The sequence below is a fragment of the Haliaeetus leucocephalus genome, unplaced genomic scaffold, assembly GCF_000737465.1.
Source record: "Haliaeetus leucocephalus isolate CR32 unplaced genomic scaffold, Haliaeetus_leucocephalus-4.0 Scaffold155, whole genome shotgun sequence".
Classification (NCBI taxonomy): Eukaryota; Metazoa; Chordata; class Aves; order Accipitriformes; family Accipitridae; genus Haliaeetus; species Haliaeetus leucocephalus.
The window spans coordinates 1,688,931-1,715,218 of record NW_010972591.1 but is presented as its reverse complement, the minus strand read 5'-3'; the positions used below and the strand labels follow the sequence as shown (position 1 = coordinate 1,715,218).

General features: G+C 41.0%; 1 protein-coding gene across 1 annotated transcript in view; it reads right to left on the bottom strand.

Moving 5' to 3' along the window:
* The window catches only part of PDGFD (platelet derived growth factor D), a 144,259-nt gene that overhangs the window by 61,134 nt on the left and 56,837 nt on the right, over window positions 1–26,288 (bottom strand). The window lies entirely within an intron of this gene.

The window sequence follows — 26,288 nt, the reverse complement described above, 5'->3', positions numbered from 1 at the left end:
TATTTACATGGTGTGAATCATTTGCTGTCAATGGATCATTAACACAAATAGCTATTCCACGCTTACGCCAATGTAACTGAAGTTAGAAACTGTCCCAGTTTCTGTCTTATTGGGTAACTTAAAGACAAATAGCCAAGTCTTTACTTAATTAAAATTCCACAACTTCTACCTGAGCAAATACTCAATTGTTCCTGAAGTTTACTTATACAGAGGTAAAGCCTCAGCTGCTGTAAATCCCTGGTTCCAAGGATAACAGGAACTGTGGCAAGACCCAGCTCTCTTAAAGTCAAAATGTCTTCTCAGTTGCACCATGCACTTGCATTGTTCAGCTGTTACTGATACTGGAATTTGGCTCCCAGCACCAAACAGCTATTTTTTTGTGCATTGACAACTTTAGTATGGCAAAATTTTGAGGATCAGAAGGCTCCAAGGCAACATGCAGATCACGGCAGAGTTCAGTTCCCAGTTAAGACACTCAGATCTGATCTTCCACCCATGAGACAGCTATCTGTGTTCCCCATGTAGTGTGTGGGAATCTCAGGCACAGTTCAGTTACTCACACAGATCTCTAACACCATTTAAGACATAGTACAGTTTCCTGCCTGGTCTCCATGAGGACAGTGAGGTCCAGCAGCACATCAAGCAGCCCCCAGCCAAAGTCCCGTGGAAGCTGTGCTGTCTCGCGGAGCCACCCGCATGTGGGTAAGCTGAGCCCCTTCTCAAATAGCTGGTGGGAGCTACACCCAGACAGGTCCTGAGTCAGTCACCCAACAGCACTGACCAAATTTCTACTTACTACAGAACTTGGACACTTGCTTTCATATAAACATCTGAACTCCGGTGTCCTAATCTTAAACTGAACATCACCCCCAGTACTCTGCTGAATGTCCGGTCAACCTCCAGTTCCACTACAAGCAACAGAAATATAAAACCAGTGCCTTCTCCTGAATTTGGCTACTGAGGAAAAGCAAATGGTGGGAAAATTTCTCCCACCAAGCCACTCTATGAACATTGGAAATACAAACCCAAAGTAAGCAACCAGCCACGGCCATCTGTCACACACAGGAATCAAAGTTTTCTCTCTTAAAATAAAATCTAATGTTTGACTGAAGCTTTCTAAGCTCTTTTTATAAAAGAAATATAGTTGTTTCATAAATGCTCATAGAAAACAGGAACCCAGAAAAGTAGTACAAACTTCATTGCAAGTACATCTACTTTTCAGGTTGCTTTTTACTGGTTCCTGGCTGTAAATACCTCCCTGCATGTAGCTGCAAGCAAAATGTGGTTGTCTGTCAACAATTCATTGTACCCTTCTGACAGGGTAATAATTCTCGCTTCCAAACAACCTGAAACTTAGAAGAGAGAAGTCTGGGTTTCCTGTAAAAACTATCTCCAAAGATCTGTTTGTGACATCTTTCTAAGATACTTTCATTCAAGATGCAATGTTCTCACACCCTGAGCCACCCTTTCTAAGGAAATAAGGCCCTGACTCCATAGCTCACAAAGTACACAACTAACCAGTTTTGTTTTGTTTTGTTTTGACCAAACAATTTACATTGGAAAAGTGACAATTCAGTGAAAATAAAGACTACCCACCTGTCAGTTTTGTTGCAATTTTCATCAGGAACATCTACACTCAAGTCTGTTTTCTATTTTATTTTATTCGGGGGGGCGGGGGGGGAAGATGCCTTTTTTTTTCCCCCCTAATCTGGAATGAAACAAAATGTCCAGCCAAAACTACTGAGTTCCTACTGAAATGCTGAGGATCTTTGGAGTCTGAAAACGCCCAGTACACCCAAGAGGACAAGATATTTCACAGGACTATGTCCAAAATATCCAAGAAAAGGGATAAAAATAAAACAGCTTTGATGAAAGCAAATTCTGCACTTTTGAATTAAAAAAAATTCCCTAAGTCAGAACAAAAGTTACAGCAGTAAAACATGGCAGAACTCATCCTATACCTGAGAGTACTTTGCTCATCCTTCTTGGACACCAAATTCTTGCCATTTTCCCATTATCAGCATGAATTTCACTATGTGGTTCAATGTGTTCCATGCTTCTGAGGGAAAGGTTCCCTTTTCCCAGCCAGTCCTAGTACAGGCTTTACTCTGGAGTTGTCAGCTGCTGAGATTAGAGTGCTAGGGACAGTATCTTTTAAATGTGCTCATATAAATATCCCCAAACAAAAAAATCTGTGCACTTTACTCAGCACACCAGCTGACAAAGTATGTTACCAGCGTTCCTGTACCCCAAGAAGATAGGCTCTGTCACAACTTTTCATTTAACTTAAACTCTGAATCCCACAGACCAGGGTGCTCTGCAGCAAGTCAATCACATCTGACCAAGATCAGTGATCAAATTTAATGGCTGGTGCAGCTCTGTAGTATCCAAGTTGAACAGGTAAATGGAGAAATAAAGCTGCACATGTTAAAAAGCTTAAAATTCAAAGTACAGTGACTTGTTATTTTTATTATGGTAAATGCGGTAATTATAAAGTCATTATAGAGGAAAGGCTGGAGAGATGCATGGGAGACAATGCTCAGTATATTAAAATAGGAGATATAAAAATATTACAATATGAAGATACGCCTTTTTCACAAAGGAAGAAAGTCTGTTTGATGTGAATGGCCATAAATACCGTTTCTATAACTCACATGGGATGAAATGCAAAGGCACTCAGAGCCTTCACCTGAAACTGGGATAGACTCTTCAGGAGCTCTGAAACAGCTTGATTCCCCCTTACCTGTCTCCCCACACACTAAATTACAACCTGAAGTGGTGTAGCCAGGACTGGAACCAAAAGCACTAGAGTTTTCTAAGGAGATTTTCAGTAGGATTTTGCAGAGTTAACTGGTTTAGATAGACGTGGGAACAGAGTCAACCCAAACTTGGTCTCTGGAGGTTGGCCCCTCATGAATCATTAAGCACTTGGGAAACAGCTTGAGGAGATGTGAGCAACTCCTGTACTTCTTGTAGCACCTAAGATGAGACTAAAATGACAAGACCTTTCCAAGGACACAAGCATTATCCTCATCAGAAACACTGGGGGAACTCATGGAAACCAGACACTGGCCATGCAGAAAGTAAGGAAAAAAAAACACTTTAGAAAAGATGTAGGCAAAGGAAAAGGCAGTGCCTCTTTCAAGGCATGTTGCGATGCAATACATTGCAGTATTATACAGTGTCCTGAATGTCACATACTAACTTTATTCCATAATGCTTTATGGAAGTAAATAAAAGATGACAGTGGGTAATACGCTGCCTGTCACATTTACTAAAAAGCATATAAAATCATTTCACAATGAATAAAAGTAGGTGTTAAGTCATAAAGCAAAAAGGCCATTTAAGCAGTACACAGAAGGAGGATATTCTAGATGGCAGGAGCTACAAAGACATCTTTGTACTGGGGGAGGGAACTATCTCATAAGGAAGATGAGTGGGAAGGAAGCTGGGAGACATCTTTTGCAGTGAGGCAATTCCCTGCAGAGAGTCTGAACTGACTGGGAAGCAGCTTGCTCTATATTTTATTTATCTGAACTAATGTCTCTTTTCTTTTCCTCTTAATTCTTTCCCAGCCAGTAATTTTAAACATAATCGTATACATGGTAGTCCAGCTGTCCAAGTTAGAGGAGCTCCCATTTAAGTTCTCAAAGCAGCTGCATTTTCAGAAGTGCTTGCCCTCCTCTCCCTGCATGGAGGGCAGCTGGGTGTCAAACTGGGAACTGGGAAGTTCAGCCCAATATTCAGAAAACTGTGCTTGTCTCAAGACTTTCACCACCATGGGTGCCCAGCACATCCAATGTTTCTCCTTCCCAGCTAGGGCATGTTTTCCTAATGCCATGCTGCATGAGCAGCAAGATGCAGAAACACAAATTTCATCCTGCATTTGCTCTAGATGCCTGCGTTTCCTTGCAAGCTTTAGCAATGTATCGACACATTCTTGTTAAAGCTACTCCCAGTCATGACATGCTTACTACAGAAAGAATTTAACTTTTATTATCATTCAACAGACAATGAATTCCTTCACTAAAATTAAAAAAACACCACCAACAACAACAACCAAACCAAAAGGCAATTACTGCTTGCTAATAGCTAATCTGACATCTGTTCTTAGATATCCCTTGAGCAAGGAGAGTCCCTAAGTGTCAGTTCCTTCAGAAAGAATAGGTCAGAGAATGACCTTGTCTAAGATCCTAACCAGTAATATGGAATATTTTGTTCCACTTTTCTAAGGTTTCTGGAATTTTAGCCTCACTTCCTAAGGTGTTGGCTTCTGTGTAAGTTTGCTTCTGTCTTGTAGAAGTGGTTGGCCAACCTCAACAACTTTGATACAGTGGTAGAGGCTGAAAAGATACCATATTCTGACATGTTTTATGACAAGAAATATACCCTCTTAAATCCCATGGAGTGTAATCCAATGAGCCCATCCTCTGCTACAGCTGAGGAGAGAGTTGCTGGAAACCATGTGAAGCTCATTTTACCACTCGTGAAACTATTTGTTATTTCAGGAAAGGACCTTGGGAGTTTGCACATGGGAGTTTTCCAGATAGAACCCTCCTCCCCCACGGCTGCTCTCTTTGAAACAAATACAGCGGTCAATGGTTGGCCACCAGTTTTTAAACAAATGAGATAACCTTCAGGGAGAATAATAGCTCTTCAGTTTCCTCAGTTGAAAATTGGCCTGATCTAAATAGCTGAATCCACAGAGTGAGAAGCAAAGAACAGTAAAATATTTTTGAATCCAGGCCACAAATCAGTTCATCTCAGGGACAGGCATGCCAAGCAAGCTGTATTTATGGCAGCCTGTTCAGATAGTCATTGGCTTTTTTTTATTCCCCCACCCTCCTGCAATAAGGAGAAACTTTATTTGTTATCCATATGGTTCTGTGTAAATCAGAGGAAAAGATGGCAGAGGTCGAAATAGTGTATTCCATAGCTGGTCATGGCTTGTTGGGAAGGTATAAAACTGTAAGGTCATTTACCTGGTTAAAAATGATTTTTTTTTGTAGTGAATATAAACAATAAAATGAATCCTAGCAAGTGAACACATCACATTTCTGCTCTCTAATGAAGAAAATAATACTATATGGTAGTACCTATCTTAGACATCTCTGTCCTTTTAAGGACAGAAGCCTAACACACCTAGGTCAATTTTGCTCCCACCACGATTCACCAGCAGTTCTCCAAGAAGGCAGACCAAGGGAGAGAAAGGGTTGGGATCACCAGTAATGAAACAGTAATAGCACAACCCTGGCCAGCCTAAGAATTGTAAATTGTCTCTTACGGAGGCACTAAGCTGATAATACAGTCATTCTGGTGTAAGGATGCATATGTAAAAGTATATTGGGCCAGTGGATCCAGTCCAAAGCATTACTTCAGGTTGCTTTCAGCTTTATACAAGTTCAATAATCCCGTTTATTTCAAGGAGACTACAAACTAACTCATAGTTAAGCTCATACTTAAGGATCAAGACCTAAATAAGGAAGCAGCATTTTAACACCACGCTATGTGTTACTTGTCACCTAGCAACCCAGGCATTAAGAATTGGACCCAAACCCTACTGGAGCTGATGACAGACTTTCAGTTTGGTTGACTTGCCTCTGAACTTCAGAGAAGCAGCTCCAGGCATCTCTTCCTTCTCTTATTAACAGGCCCTTTCTTTTTATCAGGAGCATGAAAGATACTCCAGGCATCATCAGAGTTCAAATCCAATGCATGACCTGTTCTGTCACTGAGGCAGTATCAAAAGATGCTGTGTTCAGCCAAATTCAGACCTCATGTGCACTCACCCAGCACCCTCCGAATCTCTGAGCTGTGTGGAGATCTTTGCTAGAAGAATATGTTTTATATCTGTATAGGATATATAAAAGCAATGAAAACTTAAGCTGTAGTTGAAAGAAGCAAAATTAGCCAGTGCAGAAGGTATCAGAGAATGAAAAAAACCCAGCCGTCTAACATTCAATTCAGAGCCATCATCCATTTTATAACAGAATGGTTAGTAGTCTGCCTGTGCTTCTGTGCAGAGCAACCTCACAACTCTTCGTATTAGTCAATCTACGGTTGAACAGGACCTCAGCAAAGACCACTCATGAGAATATTAAGTGGGCAATTGATAAGGAATTCCAGGCTTATAATTCCTAGGGACAGACTGTTACAACGCTTCTCACTATAATAAGCATTATTTTATCTGCATTTAATAATATTATTTGTACTGTGGAATGGGCACATCATAACTGCATTTTGAATGCGGTACTAAAGAAACAGCCGCAAAATGAAGAACAGGCTGGACTGCATTTTGGTGGGATGAAGGCTGTGACTCTCCTTTGTCCCCTTTGGTGGGTGCCTTGCTCAGACTTCCACAGATGAACACCAAGAAAACAATTCCTTACTTATTTTTATGGGGATATCAAACTCTGTGATGTTTGTTTTTTGCAGTGACTTGTGTTACTTGCCTTTATTTGACTTCTTGATAGAGATTTTGTTCTACATGAAAGAACATGCTGAATGTCTTATATTAAAGCAAAAGTGTCTACAGAAAAGTAACATATGTTAGGCCACGATATAAAAAATCTTTAACTGCTAGTTCTTTCATGGGTGGTAGTGTTGCAATGCATCCCTCTGTTGGACTCTTAAACCAACAGCAAACTGAATGTATTTTTCTCTTGGGATTCCATAATTAAGTATGAAAAAGTACATATCAAGAATGTATAGCTCTAATGATGTGGAGTAAGACTAATGTAAATAACCCCACAATCATGAGAATAAAAATACATAAACCCTTGAGAAACCGTGAGAAAAAATAAAGAGGGAAATAAGTCTCCTGTTGCTGCAGAGAGCTTAAGGGAAACCTGGTAACTGAAGCAGGATTTTTCAGTGAGTGCTGACGCCTCCATGAGAAGGCTGGTACATAACAAACTTGTGTAGTGCCTCAGACAAGGTGATGCCAATTATAGACGCAATTGCTATTAAGCACAAATATCAACATCGGACTTTGGCTCACATTGTTTTGCAAAGGATTAGCGCATCGTGGACTTAGGCACTCCAAATTTTCCTGTTTAGGCAGTGGCTTCAAGTAAGCAGATCTTTATGGGACGCTTCCTTCAAATCCTCCTGGTGCAATGAAAATATACTCCTTTTTCATATTCCCTTCATTATTTTTCAACTTTTTATGACCAAGCAAGGACTTTTTGCCTCAGAAGTCTGGCATGGCTCAAGTCTTAAAAGAGAATTTGTTTTAAGATATTGTTTTAGAAACTGTTTCAGTCAAGCACTCCTAAGATTCAACAAGATGTGGAATTTCCTTAAAGAAAGAAAAATGTTGATAAAAGGAAAAAGAAAATCCAGTCAAAGGGGGAAAGGCTTCTCATGTTAAACATATTGTAGCAGACAGACAAGCAATTTCTGAGTGGAAGGTCGTATGTTAGAACATTAGGCAGTAAAAGGAGAAGCTCTTTCAAAAGACAAATCGAGGACATTTTCTCCTGTAACGTGAGTTTCCTTACCCTCTATGTCAGCATTGAAGATCTGAAATCTCTGGAAGGCAGTGCAAGGTTGGTTCTTAGAATAGAAAGTCTGGCAACAGTATTCTAGCAGAGATCGTTTGCTTGGACTGAATTTGCCATAGGCATGCTTTTAGTCTTTTAAGGTCCATATATCAACTGATTGCACAAAGAAAGATAAAAGCTTGTGGGGATATTTCAGTCCCTTTAAGGCAGGTGTGTTAAAGACCTAAGTACCTTAAAGTTACCTAGATCTTTAAAAAAAACCCCAACCATAGGCAGATCTCACTGTATTAAAGTATGATTGTTGGTAGTCCTTTCCTTTTTCTGTAATAGCCTAACAGCTAAATCTCTTCCAAGGAAATAGGAGCCTGTGCTGTGATTCTTCTATTTGCTTGAGAGAATTCAGACTACTTCTGTCTCCTCTCAAGGGACAGATGGGTTCTGGATACTGCTTCAAAGATGGGTTGTCCTTTTTCCAAGAAACGGTTAGGGGTAAAATGCAGAGGCAGTTCTTGGAGCAGGGACCAGAACCCAAGACTTAGCCACAAAGTAAAGATTCAGCAGCTTTTCTACTTTCTACTCCAAGGCATGCTGTCCTGGGTCTCTGACAGTTTAGACCAGAGCACACCACGGATCCCTTTTTGTCCCCATGCCTCAGCTTTCTTCTGCAGGAAACCACAGTGCTGGGGCAAAGAGGGCAGAGTAGACACTGAGGTCTTTACCCAGCATGGAGGCAGAACACAAGTAGGTCCACAGGGATGGCTTTCCATCATTTAGGTAAAACCCCTGTGTTGAGAAACAACATTTCCCCAGTCTGGAAAGCAATTTAAGTCGTACATACTGAAAGTGCTGAGTACTTTAAGTGCAGAGGATCTTTCCTGTAATTGCTTAGGGTTTTCTCTGGAGGTTTGGCATCAGTATGCTGCAGAGCTGTCATGTGGGTAGATACTGCAATTTAACAAAGTTTCCAGGCACATTCATAAAATTCTTGGCTGTGGCCTTCTTTTATAGTTATGATCTTGCACCAAGGGATCATCTAGAGATTTCCTTAGTCCTGCACCAAAGAATAAAACTACGTGCGGTGAAAGAGCAGGAGAGCTCATTCACTGCCAATATCTAGGAACCAGTGGCTGGGAAGATGATGCTTGTGTACATCAGCACAGCCCACAAGCTCAGGAGCTGCTGTGCCACAATGCAGCAATGATCTCTCACACCAGCACAGCCACATCCTGATCACTGTAAGCTGAAACCAAAATTGGAAATGGAGTTGGCTCCAAAGGTTTAATTTACACAACCCAGGTTCCCAACTCCTTTCTGGAAAAACAGCTGTTTGGCTGGTTACCAAGAGGAAGTGATTGGAAACATTCCTTCTAGGCTGTGTGTGGGTGTCTGACAAAAAAAGAAGAGCTGAAGAAGTTGTGGAGCTAAGCCACCATTCAGGCTCTGCTCATATTGCTGCCCCATGCAGACACTGCTGCAGCCATCCCGCCTGCACTCAGCCCCAGTGGTACAGGGCTTCGTGTATGACTGGCCGGTCACAGCTCCGCAGTGAGGGTAAGGATGTCAAGTCAGGAGAATCACATCATTTTTAGTTCTGATTGTGGAATTTACCAGTCATTTGTGATACTTACTGCATGAGTCGAGCCATCTAGTGCAAAACTTTGTTCTCTTACTGTGTCCTCATCCACAGTGCCCAACACTGGAGGGGCAATGTAAAGTGTAATGTAATGTAAATTTAAAAAAATGTAAAATAAGCAGTGTAAAGATACATACAGGTAAAGGTAATTCCGAGGTCAGAAGACTATTGCATTACAGTTCTCTGCTTAACAGTGGATGTCTCTGGTTTTGCTCCCTGTCTAACCTGACATGAACCTAATATGTTCATCATCAATTTTGTTGTTTTGCACTATGGAAACAAAGTGAGAGAAAACCTCTCCTCTGAAAAGTTTACAGTTTACAAGATAAAGGATGGAAGAACTAGAAAGTCCAGAGAAACATTATTTATATCTTTCAGCAAACAGGGGAATGGACAAAGAATTAAATTTATCTTTCCAGATTTCTATTCCAAAGCCCTTATTGGGCAACGCCCTTAGAAAACCAGGTTTTGTTCTTTACCCAGAAGCTTCCTAAATGGGATGGGAAAACTATAAAGAAGAATAGTAATTAAAAAAAAAAACCAGTAGGTTACTTTCTCCTTTTCTAACAAATTAGGTCACAATAAAATGAAGATGTGCCTGGAGGTTTTCTTCTGAAAGAAAGGTTTTCTGTCCATTTCACCCATTAAATAAATTCCACCTCATACATTTTCAGCTGAAAAACATGTGATCAGAGCAGGACTGGGACTTTCTGCTGCACATGTGCCCAGACCTTTTATAATATGTCTCCCTGCTCTTAAGTTTGTTAAGTTAGAGCCACAACAGATACTGCATGAGCAGATGAAAACACATTGAAACCTGTGTGGAGGAAATGATATTCAGGACTCTGCTAAGACTCCATGGGGAGCAGACATTATGTATCTTTATGTTCTGAACAGGGCTGAATACACTGTTGGCAAATCAAGAAGTAATTAAATAATCCTTCACTTTCACGGGCCTTCAATGAACTCTCACTTTTAAGTGGAAAACTGGAGTCCCCCGTGTAATCACACTGGAGGCAAAGCCAAACTTCAAAGTTGTCCTTTGACTGTGGATTCAGTGAAACGTTTGACAGAAGAAGAATTGAGCAGTTACAATGATAAATTCAGCCAGCTTCAGCTCCAGATCTCTCCAGCAGGAACACGAAGCAGCACATTTCACTCCTCCAGCTTTCAGAAGACACAAGAGATGATGTAACATTAACCAGCAGACACCATCAGCACCCTCTCACCATAAAGCTTCCAGAGAAACATGGTGAACCAACGAAACTCAGTTTGCCCCTACCTTGCTGAAAGCCTAATGCTGTGCAGAAATGCCTGTAGATGTCAGGGCAGAGGATATAAGGAAGAAATCTCAGGCTCTGCCTTACTCCTCTTGACCTAGATAGCATATCAAAAAAGCAGAGAAGCACACAATGGTGGTATGCATATAGCTGGACACCAGTTGGGACTTTCATGCTTGGCTCAGGCGTGGCTGGAGTAGGTCCCTGGGAGCATGTGGGACCCAGCACGTGGAGACCAATGCCAGGCCACCAAGGCTTGCAGCCTGTGCGTAGCCCTATGTGAGAAGGTCCACTCTTCATCTTTGTTGGCTGGAGAAGTCAAAGAAGACTATTTCACTGCTGTCTCACCCCAGCTCTGTGCTGGTATTGATGTTGCACGTCTAGACGAACATCATGTGCTGAGGTCTTGTCCACTAGAAAGGCACAGCTGCATGTTCACTACTTAACACTGCGCTGAGCAGCTGTTTGGCCAGAAAGGAGCCTGATAAGAAGCTTATGTGCCTGAGATACAAAGGGTGAGAAAGTCCAATAAACACAGTACTCTCACATCATTTCATTTTGTGAACACCCTGTATCAGAGCTATTGAATGAAGACAGGGACATATTGCACCATTTTCTAGGAAAACTTTTTTTTACACTAATGCTTGAAATGCAGAAGGCTACCTTGGCACTCTTTGGACTACCCAAACAAGTGACTTTTACTCAGTTAGCTTTGCATATTTTCATGGCATCTAGGATTACAGTCCAGTAAGACAAAAATTTTAGCATCAGTCCATCTCTACTCATAACAAGAACAGAATATACGATGCGGGGGGGTGGAGTTCATTAGCTTCAGCAATTTTGAGCCAGATATTACCAGGTATGGCACCAAGAAAAGAAAAATAAATTCACCATAGTAATGCCTAAAACTATGCTTTGGTCAGCTTCCAGAAAAAAAAAATGAGGAAAAATAAATGTTCCTTTATTGCATTTAAAGCTCAGAAAATAACAGTTACAAGCTACTTCACTCTTGCCAGGTTGAACCCTTGCCCAAAAGAGGAAAAATGTTAAAGTTCATGTGTTTGACACAAGAAAGAAAAGCAAAAAATTCAGCCTGGCAGAGCAGATATGAAAACAGGATTAATGACAAATTTGGTGTCAAAACTATTTTTCTGGTTTCTACTTGTTGGAAAGAATTCCAGAGACTTTTTTTTCATTGTTTGTTTGCACTTCCAACCTGCCTCAGTCATTCCTGCTGCATTCATCTTAGTCTTTTCCATGGAAACCATGGAAGAACAGTTCATCAAAAGATAAAATTTTAAATCTTTCTTGATTTAAAGACTTCAGAAGTCCTATGTTACAGCAGACACCCAAGAGTAGTCAATAAGATGGAATGGCAACAAGCATTTTTGGATTCCCTAAGGTGAAATGTTCTGTTTTTTTTTTTTATAGCTTGGACTGTAATTAAGAAAATGCCACAACTGTGACCTTGAATATCTTCTAGTATAAACTACAGTTAAATAACTGACATCTTCGGTAAATAACTGACATCTTCGGTAAATAACTGCTGCACTGTGTGTTACTAAAATCAGTTGTGAGTAGTGTCAGTAGTGTTTTATTCAGACAGCTCTGCACTACTGTCCTATCAGTTGCTGGCCTCTGTATTGATTTACTTGATTTAAAGTGGTTATTTTTTTTGCATTCTCAGGGTGCTCCTCGTCTCACAACAGCTCCATCTTTCTCAGACCTTCACTTCTGATTCATTACTTAGACAAATTTCCTACATCATAAACCTCATGAGCTGTTAGGAACACTGATTTGCTCCATGCTCAGCCATTTGTCCTCCCTGCTTGCAGCTGAAGCAGAGCAGCTGCAAGGACCGCCGAGATACTGGACTTGGCTATGGCGGTACTGGAGGGTAGCAGACACCAGCTCAGGGAAGCTGCAGAAGCACTGGGTGAATCGCACTGAGATGTTTCACCCCAGCTCATTCCCACACACCAGATTTGCCAATGCAGTCCTTGCCCTTTCAGTGCGCAAGACGTGGGCCAGCGTTTCAGAGCTGTCACCCTCGCTGCGCTCCCTGAGAGCTCCCTGAGGGCTACGGATGGGATGGAGCATGCTATGGCAGCTGCCCACATCCATGCTCCCTCTCCCAGTGACAGGAGGGACTACTGTTCAAATCCACACTGACATGAGCAAACGCTACCAAGATTTGTGCAGCAAATATTTGGCAAGGAGAAGGCGGCCCTCCCTCCCTCCCTCCCTCCCTGCCCTGGTGCAGCAGGGTCAGTGCTGGCACCCGCTGGCAGAAGGCAGTGGCATTCCCCAAAAGCAACAGGAAAACCTGAAATCCCAGCAGACCTGCAGGTTGCAGCCTGCCGAGTGTTTGTCTGATACACAGCTGCAAGGTAAAGGCCATGAGTCTTCCTGATTCATTCACTTTAATTAAGGGACTGGTAATCCCCCACCTGCCAATTCAAGTCTACCCATATACACATTTACTTGGTTATTTCATACATAAAGCTTTAAATAAAATGCCTTTCTTTTTTGTTCTTACTTTTTAATGGATGCAGAGAACCATTCTGTCAAGAAAGAAACAAATACTCCACTAAACCCATCTCAATGGACAATTTGTTTCTTCAATGCAGCATTTAAGTAATAAAGAAAGAATAAACATAAAATTCTCCTAAGAAATAAAATGAAAACACCCTTAAAAAACACTTGTCTGAGGCATATTAGGATGCTAATAAACTCAGATCAGACATTTACAGACGAAGCTCTCTCACCAAATCCATTTCCATAACGCAGTAAGACAACCTGCAACCAGATCACTTGCTTGTGTAAATCAGCAGCATCCTTATAGTGATCACAGCTATTTACACCAGCTGAGGATCTGACCAGAGCAGCAGATGAAAAGCGGAAGAGAAAACTGTAAGAGCAGGAGCAGGAGCAGGAGCAGGAGCAGGAGCAGTAAATGCCCAGCGATACAGTGAGCTCATGAGAAATTGAACTAAGTCAGCTCATAGTGATATCAGGGGAAATCCAAGGTGTGCCTCTCTGACATATTAATTAGAGTTGAAGAAATAATGGATGTTTTTCATATATAGGTTGAATTGGGGAGGGGAAGACTCCTATTTATATCAACATGGTATGAGTTGTTTGATCCAAAGGAAAACATATTTTCATGTATTTCTAAACAAATTTTAAAAGATAATATATCAATTTTTTTTTCATTGCTGAATTATCTTCTGGACATAAAAGTAATGTCTGAATTCAGCCAAATTTTTGAATTTCTGTCACTACTTTTCACATTTTTATTGGGGTTATAACTTGCTGGGGTCAGTGAGGTACCCTTGAAAGTCTCAGCCTCCTGCACTGGGGACTCTTGTATGACTCAAGAGAACATCAGCTCATCAACAGGTGCAGATCAGTATTGTTCAGATGACTAAAAAGGAGCTGGTCTGATTTACAGTCCTGGAGCTGGGGCTGAGCAGCAAGCACGCAGTGAAGCCAGCTGCTCTTCAGCTGGCAGGAGAGAGCAAAGGAAAACACTCAGCCCTTTACCAGAATGCAATGATCAATGCCTTCACCCAGGTAACATAATCCCTGTTATGTTTTTTCCTTTACTGGTCACACCTTTTCAACAAAATTTCCATGACTGCACACAGAGCTAGAACACAGATGTTGAAGTCTGAGTTTGACATTAAAATGCATAGTTTACCATTTATAAAATTACTCAGATGCTACACCATTTGTGAATTTTTTAAAACTAATATAATCCCTTTAACATTGTGTTACTGACATAAACACATAGATAGTTTCAGGCCCTTAATTCAAAATTCACCTACAATTTTGTCAACAGCAGATTCCTGGGCAAGGTATTTGACTTTGTTTTTGTTTTCTCCCCTTCTTGATTCATCTGAAATCCATATGGCCATAAAAGACTGCTTTTAAGAAGCAAGTCCTGAAAGAAATGCCAACTAGTCATTAAAAGGCTATGAATCAGATACGTGCTGAGTTCTTCACGTTCTCCAAATACAGGTTGCTGTTTATGTCAAGATGCAGAATTATCAGTCTTTGTGTACTATAACAATAGTCAAGAAATCCAACGGCAGAAGGAGTCAGCTCAGAAAAAAAAAAATATTTTTGGATGACTGGTTCCAAAAAAGCACATTGGCAACAGCACTTTGTTAAAAGGAATATTAAAGAACAAAACCTCAAGCCAACTGCAGGCTTGAAACAAGATAAACAATGAAAAGAGAAATTAAAAAAACCTGGGGATTTATTTTCTTAGTTGAGAATGTACAGCTTGCATGTAGGGATTTATTTTTTTCTCCCCTAAAAAGACAAGAACTCACAAGCTGGACCAACTATTAGAGAGGAAAAAAGTTTGCAGAGAATGACTTTCTGCCAGAACATAATGCATGGCTGATTACGAGGAAACCTGCAGACTGTATTTTCTCTCAGAAACTAAAGGAGCAAGAAGCAAAGACTGTCAAAGCGTTTGACATTACCATAAATATCTAAGGTTAGTGGAAGGACATTAAAGGTAGTATTACTCTCCAAATTCAACAGTGGCAGATAAGAAAAGGGAGTTTTCTTGGCTGCTGGAAAAGACAAGAGACATGTTAGAGCTATAAATTATTAGCATTACCATAGTAGCAGCAATATTGTTAATATACAGTAACTTCCAGCAGACTAAGACCAAGGCTCTGTTATGGCAGGTGTTGACAAATATAATGGAAAACAGACTGTAGTCCTAGGAGGCTATGTATTGAATAGATATCACCAAGGGAATCTAAATTATCAGGATTCAGACAAAATTTACAATTCAGAGGGACTGGACACCAGATTGCTTTATCAGGAGAATCAATACATTTGTCATTACTCATATTCTTTGTACTCCAAATTGTGGCTAGATCCAAAAATACCACTTGGGCATCATATTTATACTACAATTCTGGCAGAATTATACTTCTGAATTCCACCAGTGCACCCTGTAGAACTTCTGCCTCTCTTCTTAGGCGCCTGGAGCACCACACCTTCTGCAGGGCTTTACCCTCCACATTCTGCCACAGCCCACATCCAGGAGATCCCAAACACAGGCTGACTGGGCACAAATTATTCCTGATCCCATGTTTGTAAGAGTTAATAGGTATTTTCTGGCAGATTACAACAGCTTTTCATCAGGCATACCATGGAGCACTGCATACTGTGATAGAAGTCAAAATGTTGATAGTTCGAATTTCTGTGCATGCAGAACTATATATTCACAGCCATTTTTTTGAGAATCTGCATACACAGCTAAGACATTTCTGCATGCATGCCTCTGGTGCTTTTTTCCCCTCTAAATGAGCACATCTATGATTAAATTATAATAGTTTTCTACATAGCTTTCTTAATGTTTAGACTGATTGATAGAAGAATATGTTTTATTCCCATTACTTGAAAAAGCTCTCTTACTGAAAGTAAATAGTGATTAAAGAAACCATAAACATTGCTTCATTCAGAATTAAAGTGACTTCAGTTACGTCTTTCGTAAAAAGTACAGAAAGAAGCAAGGCAGACAGGTCGTTGTTATTGCACAGAATCTGCTCACAACACAAGTTTTTTTAAAGTGTCTTCATATTTTTGCAGGAAGTAATAAAATTAACAGAATAGGCCTGGATCTCCAAATGTTTTATCCCCCTCACTGCCATTGCCAGCATGAATAAAAGAAACCAAGCAGACAGAAACTGAAAAAACTCAAACCACAATCAAGTTGCAATTAGTTATTATGAAAGGCTCACTTGTTATAATATCCTTTATTCTAGATCCTGCTTGTCATTAAAAAGGGAATTGATTATTACAGAAGACACCCAGGGGCTTAAGCACATTTCGAACAAAAAATAGAAATCCGGAAAGAAAAGCCCCCACTGTTCTTGCCAAGCAGAATTAGGGGAGGATGGTATTTGTGGATGTTCATGTAGCCTTTCTCTTAGGACATGATCTTATTCTCCTTGAAGCTGCATTAGTTTCATCAGTAACAGGATTGGGCTTCCATTTTTCATTCATGCTGGATTTTGTCTCTGTGATTCTTTTCTCCCCATCCCTTTTTCATGGTTGGGAAAGATGTAAAAGGCATAAACAGATGGGATTTTGCTACACTAGTTAACATATTGATCAATCACATCATCTGCTGTGTGAGCCATCCTTCCCTTCCCTCCCCTCCTTCCACAAACACACAAAAAAACCCACCAGACTGTTTGTATATCATTGGTCACAATGATAGGCAACACATTTCTCAGTTTGCTCCCCCCTTCAAACATATAAAGACCTACACAAGGTTTTTGCACCTAACTTAACCATAGATACACAATGCTCAGAAAAAAACCCTGGTGACGGTTTCTGCTGTGCAGTGTAAGATCTAGGATATATGTGCCCACAGCTTCTTGGAAGTCTTCCTTCAAGGCTGGCAAAGGAGCACGCCACAACTGCCTGGGGACACCTTCAGTGATGAGATGTCTCTTTATAACATGGCTGTTGCTCTTAAAATGTATTATGGCAGCGACTTGTAGTCCTCAGATTCAAGGCATTTCCTGAGCTAGGCACCATATGGTTATGCAAAACCCTTCCGCAAAAGCTCACGTGATGACAACAGCAGGATAGGAGAAGAAGTGGAGAAGGAGCACAAAACCAGATCACTGCAACAATAAGTGATAGGATAATATATAAAAAGCAACAATCACTGCACATTCACATTCATTACTAATTATAGGTCTAGTGTTTGCCAGTAGAAAAACGCTATGTGGTCTGAGGATAGAAAAGAAAATTTGCAAGAAAAGGTAAAATTTTTTAATTAGACCAGCTGAATTGTCTTAAAATCAAAACACCTTTGAGCACAAACTATTTTCATCTGTCCTCTCTTCTTTGTGGCTGAGTCTCATTGGTGAGGTTTAGAAGTGGATTTTTCAAGGCTTCACTCCTTCTAATGAGGGACTTGGGAGCGCGGGAAGCGCAGATGAAATACACTCTCCAGACTACTGGGACCAGAGCTGGTCTCCTGGAAATGAACACCTTGAGAAAAATGGAGAAGGGCCAAAACACTCCTGACTTACACAACGGGCTTCCTTCCTGCACGCAAATGAAATGTCGGGGCTGGACCCCATTTTTTAAGGAAACCCATAAATAGAATCATGCCTACTTTATTCTGAGCACTTTTTAGCAGTAATTAACACACACAGATTGCAAAGCTTTTCTAGCAGCTGTGATGCTGCTTCTGTAAAGATGCTTAGGAAAGACATGACACTGCTCCCTGCCTTAAAAGTTGTTGTCTAATAAAAGCAGACATTAATTCCAAATTGCATTCAGAGCACACGGGGGAGCAAAATCAGTGTTTGGCCAAACAGATCAAGGAAAACAACTCCTTGGCAAAGTAACTGTGGTTTTCATATTCCTATGTGCCCAGTTCAAATGCTACTGAAGTCAATGCAAAAACTCCCTTAGGGTTTTGATAGAATCAAAAAATGATGCCCCGCCCCAATATCAAATACAGACCCAAAACCTTAACCGTGAAGCACATTTAAAATGCAAGCAATATACAGCTTATATTCTCTGGACCCAGTGTTTTAGTGTTCTCTGGACCCAATGTTTTAGTGTGACAATCAGGCAAAGGTGCACAAGGTCCCTTCAGCTGGCATACATATTAGAGAGAGAATTTTGCCAACCATCAAGATTTTAACTGAAATATCACTTCTGTTTAATGTTGTCTGAAAGAGCTGTAGCATCTAATATTTAAACATCAAAGGAGGTGAACATATCCCAGCAAAACTATTAATCTTTAAAGGCAGAAGAAAGGTAGTATTTTCAATACACTGAGAGATTGAAGATTTCTCTGCATTATCTTATTATTGTTCAATAATCTGTGTCCATTCAGAGGTAGCAGCACATGCTTAAAATGTTGAAAAAAAAAAAACATTACAGCAGTAGCAACAGTACGGATGCAATTGACTTTTGACTGATTCCTTTGAAGGAAAAAGGCTAAAATATGGGGCTGTATTTATGGCAAAATAAGTGCAAATGTAGTTGGAGAAAGGGAGGGAGAAAAAATGCTAAAGCCTTTCTTATAATGTGACATTTGAACTTGAATGTAAAGATTCAATTATTATTTATAAAGTTGTGTTTTCAATAGACCTTTTCATCAAACCCGTAAAAGAACAAACAACTCCAGCATTAATCATCAATCACTTGTTTTTCACCATTTTTTCCATTTTTGTGGAGGGTTTACCACTAGAAAGTAGTTGTTTAAAACCTGTATTAATCTCTGAAACTGCTTTTCTTTAAAAAACTTTCAAAGTTTTCTTCAAAAAAAATATACATAAAATACAGGCAAAGAAACAAAAGCAAAGAAGCAGTGGACAGAACTCATATTATCAAAAATTACTGATGCTGTGTAAGCATTATGCACAACCTAAGAGCAAGGACTTGCTGCTCTTCAGGATGCAATGGTTTACAGAATACTCATTCATCCCTGCTAGGGAAAAACCATGGGCAATGCTATTTTGGTCTTCTTAACTCCATGACCAAAATGTGAGAATCGTATGCATAGCATTGCCTTACGTGTATTTACATTCTGCGACTGGATTCAAATGATTCAGAGCATTTTTCTGATAACAATCATGCTCTTCTGCAACATTTTTTATGACCTTTTCCATGTCTGGATATTGCAATTATATTAGAGAAAGAGACTCCGAACTGGCTAGGGACCCAAGATCTCAAGATCCAAACCTGAGTGCACTCTCTCCCACACAGTTTGCTTCAGCAAAGTCTTTGTATAATACTAAATTTCCAGAAATAAAAGTTAACAATTGTGATGGATTAAAAATTCTTTTTGTGACAATCAACCAGCTTTATGGAGTACTAAGACAAATAATTTCCCGAAGAGAAAGGAAAGAGAACAATCGTAGAGAACAATCTAGCAGCAAACAAAACTTAGACCAGTATTAATTTGTTTACCTATGTTTCATATGCATCACTGATGCAAAAGCTGGTGAACACTACTGTGAAAAGGAAACTGCATAAGGGATGGAGAGAAAATGAGACTTACTGTTCATGTCTCTTAGTTGTACTTAAAGGTGCTAATGCACACTACAGTAACACCTAGACAGGACTTGGGGGGACACAGGACCATCCTCATTCAGAAAGTCCGTGGCTGAAGATCGAATAAAATAGCTTAAGAAAGAGAAGTAAAGTTCAGGATCCCCTCTTCTCAAACCTCACTGAAGAGGTGTTTTCAGAGCAGTTTTGAGATAACAGGCTGCAGCTAGCTACCTAATAAATAAATTATTCAATAACCTAATCACACCAAACCCTAATCATTGTCTACATCCATGATCAACAGGTCACACTGACAATGTCATAAAAAGAAAAAAAAGGAAATGAAAAGAAAAATGGGGACAAGGGATAGATCTTGATATGTATCCAAGAATCAACAGATACATTACTGTCAGACAAACAGTTCACAGATGATAAAACCAGAAGGGAGCATCATGAACATCCATTATAACTTGCAGCAGGATACAGGCTATAGCCCAAAGCCAAAATGTATTAGGTTAGAAACAACGGTTCTGTGAACAGCAGAACAAATGAAGATTGGTTTCCTACTGTCTCTCTCTTGCTTGCTCAACTTCTGAGCTGAATCATACTGAGATATTCTGTTATCTCTGCCTTTCTCCTTAAAACCCTACCCCACAGTATTTGGCAGCATGCCATAGACCACTCCAGCAAACAGGTCCCAGAGATGTTATGGCTGCAGAATTTAACTGACCTGTTCAGGATCATGCCGTAAGACACTGGCAGAATGGGTTGAATAACCTAACGTGAACAGCAAGCACCTGACCTTCAGATAGGGCAAGAAGAGCTCATGTTGAGCATTTTCCAAGGCCAGCCCAATTCTCAGTTTCAGACTGTCTTAGTAAAAGGGATCAGGGAGATCTGCGGGAACTACATGATGCCAAAATTGCATTTTCTAAACCTTAAATGTGAAGATCAGAGATCAGGAGATAACTGATAACGTGTATATGTATATATACACGTGTGTGTATACACATATATTTGTGGTAACCAATACCTATGTATGGGAAAGGGATATGGTACTTTGCTTACTAACTAAACACAGAGGTGTCTCCCAGCTTGACTCCAGCAGCAACATGAAGTATATGTTCATGAATCAGATTTCTTCTAGATGCCTCTAGGGATAATGAGCAAAACTAATTAAAAGGCCATCGAAAATGTAATGGCATTCTTTCCCGACTAAATTCAGGCACAAATTTAATTCTCCAAATGTTGTGTCAAAGCTGCACTCTGAGGACTAGTAGCTCTTGTTGGCTGCATAGGATGTAACAAGACCTCAGGGACTGTACATGGTATTTAAACTAGCAATCTTTCAAATCAGCAAAATAGTGAATGGAAAAGGAATGCAGAGAAAGGAGTTACCAGATGCATTAATTTCTAACCCTGTCTTTTCCCAGAAATTATTATATAGCAAAGCGGTCAAGATCTTTCCTTCAGCTTCATCCAGGGTGACAGCATATTTATGTATTTGACAGATATGATGATCATTACTTGTCACCATTCATTATGGATCCCAACCACATTTCCCACACCCTGCTCTGAAAGTACACACATATCGAAAAAGCAGAAAAATAGATGAGCAATTATATCAATTTACTCCACTCTGAATCCTAAGCATTGGAAGGAGCATGTTTGTCAATGCTCATTCAGTTGATGGAAAAGGTCAACGTGTATAGAAGAAACAGTTGCTAACACAATATTATCTAATCTTTCTGTCATAGGTAGTTTTAAGGTACCCTTCACATAGAACCTACATTTAGAAAAATGGAAGGGTCAACTTAATGTAACAAGGCAATTGCAATACTAGGTAAAGACAGGAGGGTTGGAATGAATAACCTGACTACCAGGTTTGGTGACAACATTGTAAAGGTTTGTGCAATCCAGAAAATGTCTTAAAACAGCAGTAGTAGCAGCAGACATGCAATAAAGATGTCCGTTACTGTAAGGTGAGGAAGGTTTTGTTTGGGGGTTGGGGGGTTTTTGTGAGGTTTTATTTTTCTCCAAACCCTCCATTTTAAATAAATAAATAAAAAATTGCCAATTTAGAAGACAGATATGTACAGTTCAATTATAGGTGAGATAGTTTTCCATTACCCTATACAAGAAGAATTCCAGGGACCTTGCAGAATTTTTCATTCACAGCAGCACCTTGGCTTTACAACGTGTGTCAGAGAAAACTGCTATGGGATCCAGCAGCTACTCCTTGAGATTCTGAAGACATTCAGATCACACTTAGTCGGGAATATAGCATGGAAAATATTTTTATTTTAAATGGATGTTTTCAGAAGTTCGTATTCAATAAGCAGCATTTTTCACCTTGAGAGGAAGCTATTTATAGGGCTTCATCTATCCTCAGGGAGAGACTGAGGTGAAGAGAGTTCCTGCCATTTGCAGAAGGGATCTGAAGTCCCTCAACAGCATGTCTTTGAAGTTACATATGGACCTAAATGCCTGGAAGAAGACAAGTGTCACTGTAATATCTTTGTTTTCTAACAAGCATGAATAATATATGCAAAATTCACTCCCTCCCCTCTCAGAATTATGTGTCCTAGCCGAGATGAGGTTGTGTGCATTTGGTTGTCAGAAACAAGGTAATGAGCGATACTGTAATTGTAGCTTGTGCCCTGTGCAAGGGCTGTGTGTAGCTCTGCCAGCCCTGTAGTGGACCAAGGGATGACAGCACTCTGCCGCTCACAACTCATTTGGGTTGCTCTGGGTTCTGAGGTCCAGAACCCAGGTCAGGACGCTAATCTGACAAAGCAGTCTTGGTGGAAGTATGCGGTCCTGCACACCCATGTCCATCCACACACAAAGCAAACAAGACTCCATAGTGGACCTGAAGTGTTGGCTTCAGGTTAGGGAGCTCTGATATACTATAGTCAGGACAAAAAGAGCAGCTTTAAAAGAGTTATTCAGAGCTACAACACAAGAAAAAGCTTTTCCAAGGTAAGAAACAACCTAAAGAAGGGGATTTGGTTTTCTGATTTCAGGAACAAATACGACCTTTATAGAAGCCTTTTTTGTTCCAAAGGTAGAACTCTCATAAAATTGACTTTATTACTCATGTAAGTCCTTTAGAGGTGCCTTAAAACCAAACATGTGAAAATAATTTATTTTAAAAGGCCATGCTAATGGTCTTCAGGGGCAAGAGTGTGAAATTACTTGTGTGCCTGCTTTCCTTTGTTCAAGAGTAAGTTGCAGCATCAACAGTGTGCCAAGCTAACAGAGTGCCAAGCTCCTTACTGATGTGACAGCCACAAACCTCATACAAGTGCCACATTTCTGAGGACTGAAAACATTGATATTCTCCAATACTAAACAGGAAGAAAATGGAGTAAATCACCAAACCTGACCTTGTCAAAATGCTCACATACTTCTCTGCATACTTTTTCACGCAACCCAACAGCAGCCATTAAGAAACTGTCACTGCCGGGCAGTGAGACATCAAAGCTTTGCTTAATACTCCAAACCTAGGATAATTAATTTCAATTAATAGCTGACAAATGCTGACCTTCATTGTATCCAGTGAAGTCAGATATCTATGACAATAGATGTACTGATATGGAGAAAAAGAAGCAGGTAGTCCCTTCCATCTCATTTACTGGGGTCCTGTTACCGTATTTCTGGCCTATAGTGTTGGCACCATTTTCTCACTCCAGATTCTATATTTGTCATGCCATGCATAAGCTGTATCAATTCTCTTACTGACCTGCTCTGCTGTATCAAATATAAGGTACTTGTCCTGACTTCCAAAGCCTGTATAATTTATTATGGCTCACTCCTAACTTATATGCTATCAAACTATTGATGACTATAGTGGCAAACTATAATCTATGATCTGCAGTCCATGACCACCATAGTTGGTCTGCTATCTGATTTTCAAAGATGCATCTTCCTATCAGCCCCTGAGGAACTCATTTTTGTTTCCTTACGCTATCCTGCATATAATACCTATGAAGACTTTACAATGGCCAGGGCAGTCCAGCTGCTGGGTATTATGCTAACTTGTTTTAGAATCATGGAAACATAGAATGGTTTGGGTTGGAAGGGACCTTCAAAGATCATCTAGTCCAACCCCCCACCATGGGCAGGGACATCTCTCATTGGATCAGGTTTCTCAAAGCCCCATCCAACCTGACCTTGAATGCTTCTAATGATGGGACATACAACTTCTCTGGGGAACCTGTTCCAGTGTCTCACCACCCTTATTGTAGGAAATTCCTTCCTTACATCCAATCTGAACTTCCCCTCTTTCAGTTTAAAACCATTATCCCTTAACCCGTCACTACAGGCCCTGGTAAAAAGTCTCTCTCCATCTTTCTTATAAGCCCCCTTTATATATTGAAAGGCTGCAGTAAGGTCACCCCGGAACCTTCTGTTCTCCAGGCTGAACAACCCGAACTCTCTCAGCCTGTCTTCACAGGAGAGGTGTTCCATCCCTCTGTTCATTTTCAGGGCCCTCCTCTGGACCTGCTCCAACAGGTCCATGTCCTTCTTGTACTGTGAACTGCAGAGCTGGATGCAGTATTCCAGGTGGAGTCTCATAAGAGCAGAGTAGACGGGGAGAATCAACTCCCTCGACCTGCTGGTCACACTTCTTTTGATGCAGCCCAGGGTATGGTTGGCCTTCTGGGCTGTGAGCGCACATTGTTGGATCATGTCCAATTATTCATCCACCAGTAGCCCCAAGTCCTTCTCCGCAGGCCTGCTCTTAACAGTCTGTAAATTTAGCCTGCCATTGCTTCTGTTGGACTCCATCTGGTCAGGGTAACCGCCTCTCCTTTTTCATTCATGCAGCACTCAGGACAAAGAAGATGCCCAACTGTATTGATGGCTGTTTGTTCTTTGGGGAATGTGACCTAAACAAATTCAGGACTGGGATGTGAACATGCTGAAGAGGGTCATGTCTTTGATTTTCAGCTGCCTGAAAGTAAGGCATCTTACTAAACCTGTCACATAGGCTCCATTTACAATCAGTGGATTCAGAATTAAGATGTTTATCTGCTGGCCTGCACAGCTGAATTGTCTCACTTTAGGATGCCCATCGTTTGGTATGGTAATGCCTACCTTGGAGTAGGAGGCAGCAGGCAGGACACAGGGCTGTTGGTTTCACCAGCTCCTCTCTCAGGACTCTGAGGACCACCTGTCTTGGTCCACTGAGGACCTGCTCACACCTGGGCAAGGTCCAACAACCTGCAGTAACTTCCTAACTGTAGTCCCCCTCACCACAGCCAGGTACCTTGACCGAGACCATGACAGCACCTGGTCTCACTGAGAGGGCTGAGGATCTCAGGGACCGCTGACACAAGTTTTAACCAGCTACTGGAATTTAACATCACCTCTGTAATGACAGCGAGTCGGATTTAAGGAAAAATGGAACGGCCTCCTGGTCTGCCTGCCCTGCCGTCAATATGCCACCCGCACTGGAGTAACAGGGGTTTCTCATACATGACTTGAAGCAAATAGTTCATATTAAGTTTTACTGAGAGGCAAAGAGCTAAACTGGCTCAGGAGTACTTTGGTCCCCCCTAACTGTGGGGGGTGGTTAAAAATTATTCACTGTTCTTCTTTTTCTTCTGGACAAGACCGCATGTTTTGCCTTTTTTTCTTACCCTTGGCTGACTCAAAATCAGAGACGGAGGACTCATGTGCCTCCAACAGACTTGACATCAGTTGTTACAGGCTGCAAGACTTGACAACGCTGACAACTTTACCTGATTTTGTAGGAATGCATTGTTTCTGCCTCCTTTTTGAAAACCAGAAGGCTTGACTGCTTGCTCTCACCTATCAGCACAACCTTGGATTTTGCAGGTATTTCTGTCTCCTTGTTCCTTACACAAACCCTCCCCAAACTAGCACAGCTTAAGAGGAACAAAGAGGTTAAAAAGAGTAGGACTTGATTTATTTTTTTTTCTCTGCCACCATTTGGTGCTGCTGCAGGACCACAACAAACCTTTGCTCTTTGTCCCTTTTTTAATAAGAATAAATGCGACTGCCAGCCCCCACGCCATGTGATCACCCTTTATGAAGAACAAACGCCATCTGCATACATTTTAATTTCATGAGACAAAGTGCCTAGTTTATCTAAAATCTCTCCAGGGGCGTGTACCAGAGTTACCTCACCCTCAAACGTCCAGCTGTAGATAAAGTCACTAAGCACTTACACAGGTCAGAAACAGACCTAAATGGGGCACACACAAAAAGAGGACCCCTGCTGTTAGTGACCACTGCTGGCTGGCTTTAATGGCAGGAGTGTGATTTCCAACTTCATGCTGCCAGTTTTGGGTATTCTGAGTACTATATGACTCAGGAGCCAGGAATCTGCGAGGAATGAACCAGAGACCCCAAATGCTGTAGCAGCCAAAGATGCATGGGTGCATGCTCCAGTTCACGTGTCGGAGACAACATACCTGACGTGAGGCTGCACGTCACCCACTGCTTCGAGATGGAGGAGCAGAGTAGGGCTCTCTCCTGAGCAGTCCCTTCCTCCTCATGTGCACTGGTAAATGTGGTGCCTCCCCTACACAAATCAGCGATCCCCTATGCCACTCAGTCAGCAGGGATGTCATGGAAAGCACATGCAGCCCTGTGTTCCCCATGGAAGCCCTGATGCCACCACAAGGAAAGTCTTCCTCAGCCACGACCAGGAGATGCTCCACATGGCTGCACTTGCACGAGCTCAGGGGAGTATCCACTGAGCATGGACAAACACAGCTTTTCTCTCAGATATGTGTAGGAGGGGCACATCAAAAAGCACTTTCTTATCTGAAATTGAGC